The 12,746-nt window shown below is 39.4% G+C and overlaps 1 long non-coding RNA gene across 1 annotated transcript; it reads right to left on the bottom strand.

Moving 5' to 3' along the window:
* Positions 1-2,591: 2,591 nt before the first annotated feature.
* LOC130994638 (uncharacterized) lies at positions 2,592-5,050 on the bottom strand. The gene is made up of 2 exons (XR_009091852.1): positions 4,033-5,050; positions 2,592-3,152 (listed from the first exon to the last, which is right to left on the bottom strand). It is a non-coding gene; the product is annotated as an uncharacterized LOC130994638 (long non-coding RNA).
* Positions 5,051-12,746: the final 7,696 nt, after the last annotated feature.

The following is a 12,746-nucleotide window of genomic DNA, read 5'->3' as shown; positions in this document are numbered from 1 at the left end:
GAGTTAAAAATATAAAACTCACCTTGAAGTTGCTTGGCTTAGTTGTTGTACTGTTTGCTATAGCATATTGGTTTTAATTGGGAGCATAACTGAGATGAACGATGATTCTCGTTTAATGCAGGTGAACTAATCAATGGGAAAAGAAAGCATTGAAGCCAAGCCTTACCTTGAGAGCTTTGGCCGAACTGGAACTGATCCTTTGAACTTTTGGATGAAAAATGAGATGAGAATGAGTATTGTATATTGTTGGGTGTTTGGCATTAATAGGAAGATGAGCATTGGATACTTGAGTATGCTAGTAAGGTGTGCGGAGATAGGGCGGCTGGAGGTTGAGACTTGAGGGAACCGGGCAGCCATGGAAGGCGGCTGAAAAGATGGGGTGCAGAGTTGGTGGGCGGCTTCTTCTGCAGGGGAAGAGGGAGTGCAGAGTTTGTTCTCACTGCAGCACACATTTCCCTCCCCTTTTTGACTTTTCTTTCTCTTTTCTTACTAACTTTATTGACTTGTGTGCTCAACTTGAGCTAGTGGCAATAAGTGGGCCATGTAATTCCAGCCTTTGTGATATACTAGACGATTTTTTCCCAAGTTGGGAACTAAACTGAAATCCATGAACTGTAAATAAAATACTGGCTTCGACTTTCTAAACATCACATTTCTGTATCTGCTTGATATCTGCTTCCTCGTCTGCTAATAGCTGCTTCCTCGTCTGCTAATAGCGATAAACTGTAATATAACTTAAATCCGTGGATTTAATCTGCTTTGCAGTCGGAATAATTCCTCGACTTCTAGTAGCACTAAATAGATATAACTGCTTCTGTTTCTCGATTAATAAATCACATGACTTCGCTAAGTCAGTTATAACTTAAAAATACTAATTATTGAATAGCTCAATAATCCTCGTCGCGTTTTTCTCATGCATACAAAAGCATAAAGCTAAAATAATACTTCGTCTCTGATAAAAAAAAAATCAGGATCATAAGTTGGATTCATATATAATTGGCAATTGGGTTCTATTTACTGAAAGATGCGATATTAATTATCGCGATACCATAATTAAATAACATAAAATAGCGGGTCACTGCACTTTTATAAAATCAGCGTATTTATTTTATGAACATAACATGTTATTATCATGAACACAAGTTCAAAATTCTCACGAACATATATAATTATGAATTTTAAGATTTATTTTATAGCGTAGACAAGTAGAAAGTTTTAGTTTTGAATTTTAAGATTTATTTTATGAATGTAGCATGTTATTATCATGAACATAAGTTCGAAAATTCATTTCAGTTGGAAGGGAGTAATTACCGGGATTTTGATTTGGTCCTGAACTATTAGATCACTAATATTGGAAGGATCGATGAAATCAATATATAATACCATTAAGGATTCCTGCGCTCTCCTTAATCCGGGGTCCTACGTGGCATATCTAAGAATTCAAGGTTCAAAATCCCTGCAATTCTAGAGCCTCTAGCTCATTTCTCTATCGCTGACGTGCCAATATAATTCCACATAAGCTATATTTTATATATACATTATTTTATTTATTATATTATAGTACATCAAATTACATGGCATCTGCACCAAAAATATTGTAATAAATGAAAAAAAAAATTGACAATCGATTCACCATTCTCCTATCCTCCACTAGAATCCATTTCGCCCCCTAGCTCCCACCCACCGGCGATTCTCCACCCACCGCCGTGATCTGCCTATGACCCCCACCGCGATTCGCCGCGCCGGCACCCATCCTCTTCTCTCCCGTCTCCAACCCTCCACCCACCGCCGCAATCTGCCCAATCGTGCCAGGCCCCGCCCACCGCCACGATCTACCTCGCCGTCTCCTTCCCTCCACCCACCGTGCCTGGCCCCCGCAGCGATCTGCCCCACCGAGCCCCGCCCCTCCCACCGCAATGATCTGCTTCACCAGCTCTTCCTTCCCCCCTCCGCGATTCGTCGTCCAGCCTCAAGTGACTCTCTCCTTCCCCTGCCGCGACGATTTGAAAGCACCCTCATCGTTTCTTTGACCTTCCCCTCTCCGCCGCCATCAGCCATGGTAAGTATTTGTAACACCCTAATCTAATTAAGGAGTTAAATATAAAATTTAAATAAATATTTAATGCGGAAGTCTTTTAAAATAATTTAAAACTCACTTTTAAAATAAATAATTTCGAAAATAATTTTAAGAAAAAGAAATCTTTAAATAAAATTGGTTTTTAAAGCACTTTTAAAAGATTTATAAGATATCAAAATTTTCAATAATGTATTCAAATATAAATCTTGATTTTTAAATCATAATTTTAACAACTTTATTTTCAAAGCACGACATGAAGATGTCAGAAAAATAATTAACTAATTAATAAAACTTGTACTAAGGAAAAACTCTAAATATAAAATAATATCTTTTTAGCAGCGGAAAATATAACAAAATAAAATCTTTATATAATTAAAAATTATGTATGTATCCACGTATATATTTTTGTAAAGATATAAATTCTTAAATAAATATTTGAAATGAATTTAAATATAAATTAAACAAGTCATGACATTAAAATAACATAACAACATTTATTTAAACAAATCCCAAATAGTATAGAATTTCAGAGTTTACATAACCAAAAGATATCACATGAAATAACATAATATGTTTTAAGAAACATTTATTTTTAAATAGATTCGACGCGCCCATTCGACTCTCCACGCGCCTCCGATATCAATCACCTGAAACTGTTGAATATGGGATGAGCATACAGGGTACACTCAGTGTGGGAACATGCAATAATTGTCCATGTTAATAAAATGGTAACACATATTGTCATAACGTAACATAACTTCCATACGCACTGTGGCAACTCCAAGGACTTTAATGTCCCGGACCCTATATATGGATCCCTGGCGACAATATAATGGTTGCAACCCTGTAACATGAAATCGCATTGTGGCATACCAAGGACGGTGAAGTCCTGGACCAATTATGCTGGCCCCTAGCGATAAATATTTTTACAACACATACGGTAAACACATAATATTAAAATGGACAAATATTAACCACGTGCATGTACTGAAATAAATCCCACACCTGAAAATATGGATTTGATAGATAACTTGAATAATTTCAGATCAACAGTTATGTCCTAGTCGCGCCGCACCTAGTCAGATAAATTCAAATATAAAAATATAAGGGCCTAGTTGAACTTAAAATAATTTAATAGAAACTTAAGTATTTACTTTATGAAATCATTTGTCCATTAAATGAACTAATTCGCTAAAATCGTTTCTTATATAAATTCTACTTAATATATACTTTATAAAGGAAAATGCTTCAATGATTAAAAGTATAAAGTGAAATTAGAAAACAAATTCGATGCATATATATAAAAATTCAATTTAAGGAGTTAAGAAACCCCCAAAATAAAGGCCCGTTCTTAAATCTACAATTAAAGCCCAATCTCATCCTTCTCTCTCTTATAATTTTCGCCCCTCTCCCTCTGTACAATCACCCACAAAAACACAACTCACACACAATCACTCACCACATACGCAGCCTCCTCACTCCCACTCTCTCTCTCAACCGACCACCCCCCCATCCTTCTCCTCCTCTTCTCGGCTCCCTCTTGGTGCCCTGCCGCCGCGTCGACAGCAACAGTCGGTCAGGCCGCCTTCCCTCTTTCCAGATCTGGTGCCGCCCAACCGCCGTCGCCGCCTCCCTGCCCATCTTCGCCGGCCGCCGTGGCGCGGCAGCGCCCAGCGACGCCTACTAGCCAACTCCCCCTTCGCCTCCCCGGCTGTCCAGCAGTTATACACTCACCAACAATTTCCCCTCTCTTCTTCTATTTCTATTTTCTTTTTCATGTAATTATAAGATTTATTCTATTTGATTTCCTTATGGAAATTACAGTAAAAGGATGTGTGCATATTTTGATTCGAAAACAGAATTCTGTTGTAAGGTTTTGTTTGTTTTCTGTAAATTGAAAGAAAGCATATATCTTTGCATATGAAAATAAAACTATACAAGTTTATGAGAATTACCGATGGAGATTCGGCAGTGGGAAGAAACAGGATGAATCTTAAAAGACTGAATTTGTTTTGTTGATTTGTGAATTTGAGGATGATACAATGAGGTTTAAATAGATTGAATTTACTTGTTCGTCAACTACTGTGTGAAAGAAATCAAAGTTTGCTGCGGTAGAAATCAAAGTTTGAAATCAAAGTTTGTTGCTGTGTTGATCAAATCTTACGTGCTGCTGTGTTTATCAAATATTACGGAAAGAAATCAAATTTGGCTGGCTGAAAATGGAAAACAAATTGTGGTTTCTTGAGAAAGGAAACACGTATTGCAGTCACAAGCTGAAAATGGAAAACAAATTGTGGCTTCTTGAGAAAGGAAACACGTATTGCAGTCACAAGATTAGGAAACAGTACAAACAAAAGAATTATTCCATTAAGCTATTAAAATGTTATGGGCTCTTTTAAAAATCTAGCCCAAAAAGTAATTAAATAAATAAGTAATTATGGCCCAATATAGATGAGCTAAATAGGCTGCAAATAGTTTATTTAGGCCCAAATTCATATTAAAAGAATATTTGGGAAAATAAATTTCTATTTTTTTTATAGATATAATTTATAGTTCAAAGTCACATCTAACTAGCGGCGCGATTAGATAATTCATGACATAGACTAAAGTTTTAAATAACCTCACAATTTAAATATAAAATGCTTCAAAATAATTTAAATATGAAATAATTCAAAACAAAAAAATTTAAATGAATTATTTGGTTTCGGGCTGTTACAACCCTACCCACTTAAATAAAATTTCGTCCTCGAAATTTAACTTACTTGGTTCTAACTGGGGATATCGAGCTAGAATTTCTTCTTCACGTTCCCAAGTAGCTTCATCAGGTCCGTGCCTAGTCCATTGAATTTTGACTAGGGGTATTTCTTTACCTCGCAAGACCTTTACTTTTCGATCTAATATAACACTTGGCTCTTCTTCGTATGTAAGGTCCTTGTTGATTTGGAGATTTTCATAATGGACGATGTGACTAGGATCGTGCAGATACTTTCGCAACATGGAGACGTGAAACACATTGTGCACTGCTGACAATTCTAGTGTTAAAGCTAGACGATAGGCAACATCACCTATGCGTTCTAGGATTTCAAACGGTCCAATAAATCGAGGTCTCAATTTTCCTTTCTTCCCGAATCGTAGAACTCCTTTCATTGGTGCTACTTTGATAAATACTTTTTCGCCAACGTCGAAATATAACTCCTTTCTTCTGCGATCTGCATAAGATTTCTGTCGATCCTGCGCCATTTTAATCCTCTCCTTTATCTTTTCAATGACCTCAACCGTCTTCTCAATGATTTCCGGACCTAACACTTTTCGTTCACCAACTTCGTCCCAATATAATGGCGATCTACACTTTCTCCCATATAATGCCTCATACGGAGCCATTCTAAGAGTTGTTTGAAAACTGTTGTTGTATGCAAATTCGATTAATGGTAGATGAGTTTCCCAAGTGCCTCCAATATCCATGATACTAGTCCGCAACATGTCTTCCAAAATTTGTATAGTCCTTTCGGATTGTCCGTCTGATTGAGGATGATATGCTGTTGAAAAGTTAAGTTTAGTTCCCATATCTGCGTGTAAGCTTTTCCAAAATCTAGATGTAAATCTTGGATCTCGATCAGAGACAATAGATACTGGTACTCCATGTAGTCTAACCACCTCTTGAACATACAGTCTCGCCAATTGGTCCATTGAGTATGTCATTTTTACTGGAATGAAGTGTGCGGACTTAGTGAGTCGATCTACAACTACCCAAACTGCATCGTGTCCATGTGTTGTTCTTGGAAGTCTCACCACGAAGTCCATCGTAATGTGTTCCCATTTCCATTCGGGTATCTCCAATGGATTTAGCAATCCCGACGGTCGTTGATGTTCAGCTTTCACTTGTTGACATGTCATACATCTTCCAACATACTCAGCTATTGACCTCTTCATCCCTCTCCACCAAAATATATTTCGAAGATCTTTGTACATCTTGGTGCTTCCTGGGTGTGCTGTGTAAGTCGTGCTGTGTGCCTCATCCAAAATTTCTCTTAGTAATTCTTTATCCTTAGGGACGCAAATTCTCCCTGCATATGTAAGTGTTCCATCACTTGCCAATGAGAAGCTTGTATTATTGTCTTTTAACCGCTTACTTTTCATTTTCTGGAGGAAGCTGTTGGTCTCCTGCGCTTTTCTAATACGATCACGCAATGTAGGTTTAACAACTAGTGCTGCAAGCGTAGCCTCTGGGGTATTTGGGCTAACCACCTCGAGATTCATCATTTCAAATTCTTTTATCAAGGTTTCTTGTTGAGTTATCATTGAGGCTAGTTGTCCTTCTCCTTTTCTGCTAAGTGCATCGGCCACCACATTAGCCTTTCCAGGGTGATACTGTATGGTACAATCATAATCCTTCACGAGTTCTAGCCACCTTCTTTGCCTCATATTCAACTCCTTTTGCGTGAAGAAATATTTCAAACTCTTATGATCTGTGAAGATCTCACATTTTCCCCCATACAAGTAATGTCTCCAAATCTTTAGCGCGTGCACTACGGCTGCTAGCTCCAAATCATGCGTAGGGTAGTTATGTTCGTGCGTCTTCAACTGCCTTGACGCGTAAGCGATAACCTTTCCTTTCTGCATTAAAACACATCCCAGACCTTGCTTCGAGGCGTCGGTATAGATGACGAAATTTCCTGATTCATCGGGTATGGTTAACACTGGTGCTGTTGTTAACCTTCTTTTCAATTCCTGAAAACTCTGCTCGCATTGATCAGTCCACTTGAACACGACTCCTTTTCTGGTTAATTGTGTCATTGAGCCTGCTATCTTTGAAAATCCCTCGATGAATCTTCTATAATAACCAGCGAGCCCTAAGAAACTTCTCACTTCACTGGCGTTGGTAGGTGCCTTCCAGTTATTTACAGCTTCCACCTTCGTTGGGTCCACCTTAATTCCATTAGCACTCACCACATGACCGAGAAAGACAACTCGATCTAGCCAAAATTCACACTTCTTAAATTTGGCGTAGAGTTTCTCATTTCGTAAGGTTTCCAAAGTGATTCTGAGATGTTCTTCGTGTTGCGCTTTGTCCTTAGAATATATCAGAATGTCATCAATGAACACTATGACAAACTTATCCAAATAAGGATGGAAAACGCGGTTCATCAAATCCATAAATACCGCAGGGGCGTTTGTTAAACCAAAAGGCATGACTACGAATTCGTAATGGCCATATCTCGTTCGAAAAGCCGTCTTTGGTATATCACCTTCCTTTATTTTGAGTTGGTGATAACCCGACCTCAAATCGATTTTTGAAAACACTCCTGCTCCTTTCAACTGATCGAATAAATCCTCTATCCTTGGCAGAGGATACTTGTTCTTGATGGTGAGTTGATTGAGTTCTCGATAGTCGATACACATCCGCATCGTTCCGTCTTTCTTCTTGACAAACAAGACTGGTGCTCCCCAGGGTGATACACTTGGTCGAATAAACCCTAGGTCCAAAAGTTCTTGCAATTGTGTCTTCAATTCCTCCAATTCCTTTGGTGCCATTCTATACGGTGCTTTCGAAACAGGCGCTACTCCAGGTAACAAATCGATCGTAAACTCTACTTGCCTATCAGGTGGTATTCCAGGTAGATTTTCGGGGAAAACATCGGGGAATTCGCATACTACTGGAACATTTTCAAGGGTGAGTTCATCATTTTCCTTGCCTACTATGCTCACCAAATAAGCGTTGCAGCCTCCTTTATTCAATATCTTCATCGCCTTCATAGCAGATATCACCATGGGCATTTTCCTTAACTTTGATCCTTGAATAGCAACTTCTTTCTCCCCTGGTATTTTGAACACGACTTCTCTTTCGCGGCACTTAATTGTTGCATGGTTTCGACTTAACCAATCCATCCCCAGAATCACATCGAAATCGTGCATTTCGATAAGGTATAAGTCAGCTTCAAGCTTTCTATTCCTAAAATTCAAGGAAATTTTTCTAGCAATCTTATTAGTCTTAATGGATTCTCCAGAGGGAATACTTATGTTCAAGTCTAAGTTCTCTTGTAACACCCTAATCTAAATAAAGTGTTAAATATGAATTTAAATAATTTTTGACAGCGAAAATATCATAAAATAAAGATTTGGATTTATTTTCAAATAAATAAATTTTTAAATAAAATATTTGAAATAACTTAAAAAGAAGGCCAGCCATGATAGGAAGCTAATATGATAACACTAAACTCGATAAGTTACACCAAAATCTCAAGAGTAGTTTGAGACTTCGAAAACTGTACAAAGCAAAAGGTTAGGTGTAACTACAACATTATATTTTCCAAAAATATTTACTTGACGCGCTCATTCGATCCTCTACGCGTCTCCAACCTTAGTTACCTGAAAATGTTAAATATGGGATGAGCATATGAAATATACTCAGTGTGGGAACATGCAATAATTGTCCACGTTAATAAAATGGTCAACACATAAGCACTGCACTGTAATACTGATAACTGAAATTCGCACGGTGGCATACCAAGGACTTTAAAGTCCTGGACCCATTGAGCGGGCCCCTGGCGAATAGGTTGCAACCCTAACTGTAACATGAAATCGCATTGTGGCATACCAAGGACGGTGAAGTCCTGGACCCATTGAGCGGGCCCCTAGCGATATAACTGAATTTACAACACATATGGCAAACACATAATATTAAAATGGACAAAAATTAACCACGGCATGTACTGAAATAAATCCCACACCTGTAACTTGAACTTGAAAATTAACTGCTAGAAATGTAAAGTTCACGTTCCTAGTCGCGCCGCACCTAGTCAGATAAATTCAAATAGTAACATAAGGGCCTAATTGAACTTACAAAAATACCTTAATATAACTAAACTTGAGAAAACTATTTATAAAAGTCTTTCAATAAAATTTGAACTGAAAAAAAATGATAATTAAATAAATTATAATTGCTACTTAGAAGAGTAATTAAAAATAAAAACCCAATTGATTATTATAATTAAGGCCCAACCACTTAATAAACTGAGCCCAATTAATTAAAACTAACCTAAGCCCAAGCCCCAAGCCCACTATCATCCTCTAATTTAAACTCATACCCAACTCCACTCCACACATTCACACGCAGCTCACTCCCTCTCTCCCTTCCTCCCTCGGCCTTCTTCCTCTCGGCCTCTTGCCGCCGCGCCTCCGGACGGCAGCGCCGTCAGCGCAGACCGGCGGCTCCGCCGCCTCTCCCTCTTCTTCCTATCTCCCTCTTCCCTCACTCTCACTCCCTCTGTCCCTCTCCTCACCGCGTCTCCCTCTTCTCCGGCGATCCTCGCCGTCTGCCAGCACCTCCTCCTGGCCGTCAGCAGCGGCACCCTTGTCGCCGCCGTGTCGACAGCACAAGCCGGTCAGGCCACCTTCTCCCTCTTCCTGAAAAGAGACGCACAGCCGAGACCATAGCGCCGCCGCCCTGCTCCTTCCGCCACCACCCCTGCTTCCTTCCGCCGGCCGCCATGGCGCGCAGCGCCGGCGGTACTGCTGCTCAACCGCCCCTCCCCCTGTTCTAAGCCACAACCCCCTTTCCAGTTCATTCTTTCTATTTTCCTTTTCTTCTTGTAAAGCAGTGAATATGCATGTTTGAATTAGAAAAAAAATAAGAACTTTTGTGGGTGTTTGGTTTTGTGCAGAGATGAACAACAGTAAATGAAATAACTTTGTAAAATCAATTAAAATTTACCAGCTTGGATTCTGTAATGAGAGATGGAAATGGGTTTGTATGCTGTAGGCGAAACAGACGAGGAAAAGGCGAATTGGGGACGATGATTTGAGGTTTAAATAGAGCTGCAAGATTAAATTTTTACCACAAAAATGAAACGTGAGCTGCTTGTTCACGTAAAAAAAATTTGTGGATGATAAAGGAACCAAAAATTGTGGTTGAGAAAACTGGACGTGCTCACCAAGCTGAAAATGGAAATGAGTGGGCTCTTAATGTTGAAAGTAAATTTTGAGATAAGGCCCAATAGAGAAATTTGTAATATTCAATTATGGCCCAACTTTGAGCATAAAAATTTCATTTGTTAAGTTAATAATCTGCAATCTAAAATTATTTATCTAACTAGGGGCGCGACTATATAATTCACGAACTTGCTATATAAATATTCTTTTCATGATTTAAAAAAATTAGTTAAAAATATAAATAATGAAATCAAACAAATATCCAGATAGACAAATAATTAAATGGGTTTCGGGCTGTCACAACCCTACCCACTAAAAGAAAATTTCGTCCTCGAAATTTAACTTACTTGGTTCTAAGTGGGGATAGCGAGCTAGGATTTCTTCTTCACGTTCCCAAGTTGCTTCATCAGGTCCGTGCCTAGTCCATTGAATTTTTACTAAGGGTATTTCTTTACCCCGCAAAACCTTTACCTTCCGATCCAGTATGACACTCGGCTCCTCTTCGTACGTGAGGTCCTTATTGATTTGGAGTTCTTCATGATGAATGATGTGACTAGGATCGTGCAGATATTTTCGCAGCATGGAGACATGAAACACGTTATGTACAGCCGACAATTCTGGCGTTAAAGCTAAACGATAGGCTACATCTCCTATGCGCTCTAGGATTTCAAAAGGTCCAATGAATCGAGGTCTCAACTTTCCTTTCTTGCCGAATCGTAGGACTCCTTTCATTGGTGCCACTTTGAGAAACACCTTTTCGCCCACCTCAAAATGTAACTCTTTTCGCCTGCGATCAGCATATGATTTCTGTCGATCCTGAGCCATTTTAATCTTCTCTTTTATTTTCCCGATGACCTCAACCGTTCTCTCAACGATTTCCGGGCCCAACACTTTTCGTTCACCAACTTCGTCCCAATATAGTGGCGATCTACACTTTCTCCCATATAACGCTTCGTATGGAGGCATGCCAAGGGTCGTTTGAAAACTGTTGTTATATGCGAATTCGATCAAGGGCAGGTGAGTTTCCCAATTGCCTCCAATATCCATGACACTAGTTCGCAGCATGTCTTCTAGAATTTGAATAGTTCTTTCAGATTGTCCATCTGTTTGAGGATGATATGCTGTTGAAAAGTTGAGCTTCGTTCCCATGGCTGCATGTAAACTTTTCCAAAACCTGGACGTGAATCTTGGATCTCGATCAGAAACAATGGATACTGGCACTCCATGTAGTCTCACCACTTCTTGAACATACAATCTCGCCAATTGGTCCATCGAATAAGTCATCTTTACAGGAAGAAAGTGTGCTGACTTAGTAAGTCGATCCACGACTACCCAAACTGCATCGTGTCCACGCGTCGTCTTCGGAAGTCTCACCACAAAATCCATTGTAATGTGCTCCCATTTCCACTCGGGTATTTCTAATGGATTCAACAATCCAGACGGTCGTTGGTGTTCGGCCTTCACTTGTTGGCACGTCATACATTTTCCAACATATTCAGCTATCGATCTCTTCATGCCTCTCCACCAAAATGTTTTTCGAAGATCTTGATACATCTTGGTGCTTCCAGGATGTGCCGTGTAGGTCGTGCAGTGTGCCTCATCCAAAATTTCCTTTATCAACTGCTTGTCTTTAGGGACACAAATTCTGCCTGCATATGTGAGTGTTCCATCGTTTGCCAACGAGAAACTCGTACTATCATTGCTAAGACCCTTATTCTTCATCTTCTGGAGGAAATCATTGGTTTCTTGGGCTTTCTTAATTCGATCTCGCAATGTAGGCCTAACAACTAGCGTTGCGAGCATAGCTTCCTTGGCATTTGGAGTTATCACTTCGAGTTTCAACTTTTCAAATTCTCTTATCAAAGTCTCCTGTTGAGTCATCATCAAAGCTAGTTGTCCTTCACCTTTTCGGCTAAGTGCATCTGCCACCACATTAGCCTTTCCTGGGTGGTACTGTATAGTACAGTCATAATCCTTCACGAGTTCTAGCCACCTTCTTTGTCTCATATTCAGCTCTTTCTGTGTGAAGAAATATTTCAAGCTTTTGTGATCAGTGAAGATCTCACATTTTCCTCCATACAAGTAATGTCTCCAAATCTTTAGCGCATGAACCACAGCGGCTAGCTCTAGATCATGTGTAGGGTAGTTATGCTCGTGTGGCTTCAACTGTCTGGATGCATAGGCAATAACTTTCCCTTTTTGCATTAGAACACATCCCAAACCTTGTTTCGAGGCGTCGGTATAAATGACAAAATCATCTGATCCATCAGGTATGGTTAATACTGGTGCTGTCGTCAACCTTCTTTTCAGCTCCTGAAAGCTTTGCTCGCACTTATCAGTCCACTGGAACGCAACTCCTTTTCTTGTTAATTGTGTCATCGAACCCGCTATCTTTGAGAATCCTTCGATGAATCTTCTATAATAACCAGCGAGTCCAAGAAAACTCCTTACCTCACTTGCATTTGTAGGTGCCTTCCAGTTACTTACAGCTTCAACCTTAGCTGGGTCCACTTCAATTCCATTTGCAGTCACCACATGACCAAGAAAAACTACTCGGTCTAGCCAAAATTCACATTTCTTGAATTTGGCGTAGAGTTTCTCACTCCTCAATGTTTCCAAGACGATCTTAAGATGTTCTTCATGTTGTGCATTATCCTTTGAGTATATCAAGATGTCGTCGATGAAAACTATGACGAACTTGTCCAAATATGAATGAAAAACACGATTCATCAGGTCCATA

Source organism: Salvia miltiorrhiza, chromosome 1 (genome assembly GCF_028751815.1).
Source record: "Salvia miltiorrhiza cultivar Shanhuang (shh) chromosome 1, IMPLAD_Smil_shh, whole genome shotgun sequence".
NCBI classification, from domain to species: domain Eukaryota; kingdom Viridiplantae; phylum Streptophyta; class Magnoliopsida; order Lamiales; family Lamiaceae; genus Salvia; species Salvia miltiorrhiza.
This window is presented reverse-complemented; position numbering and strand designations above follow the sequence as displayed.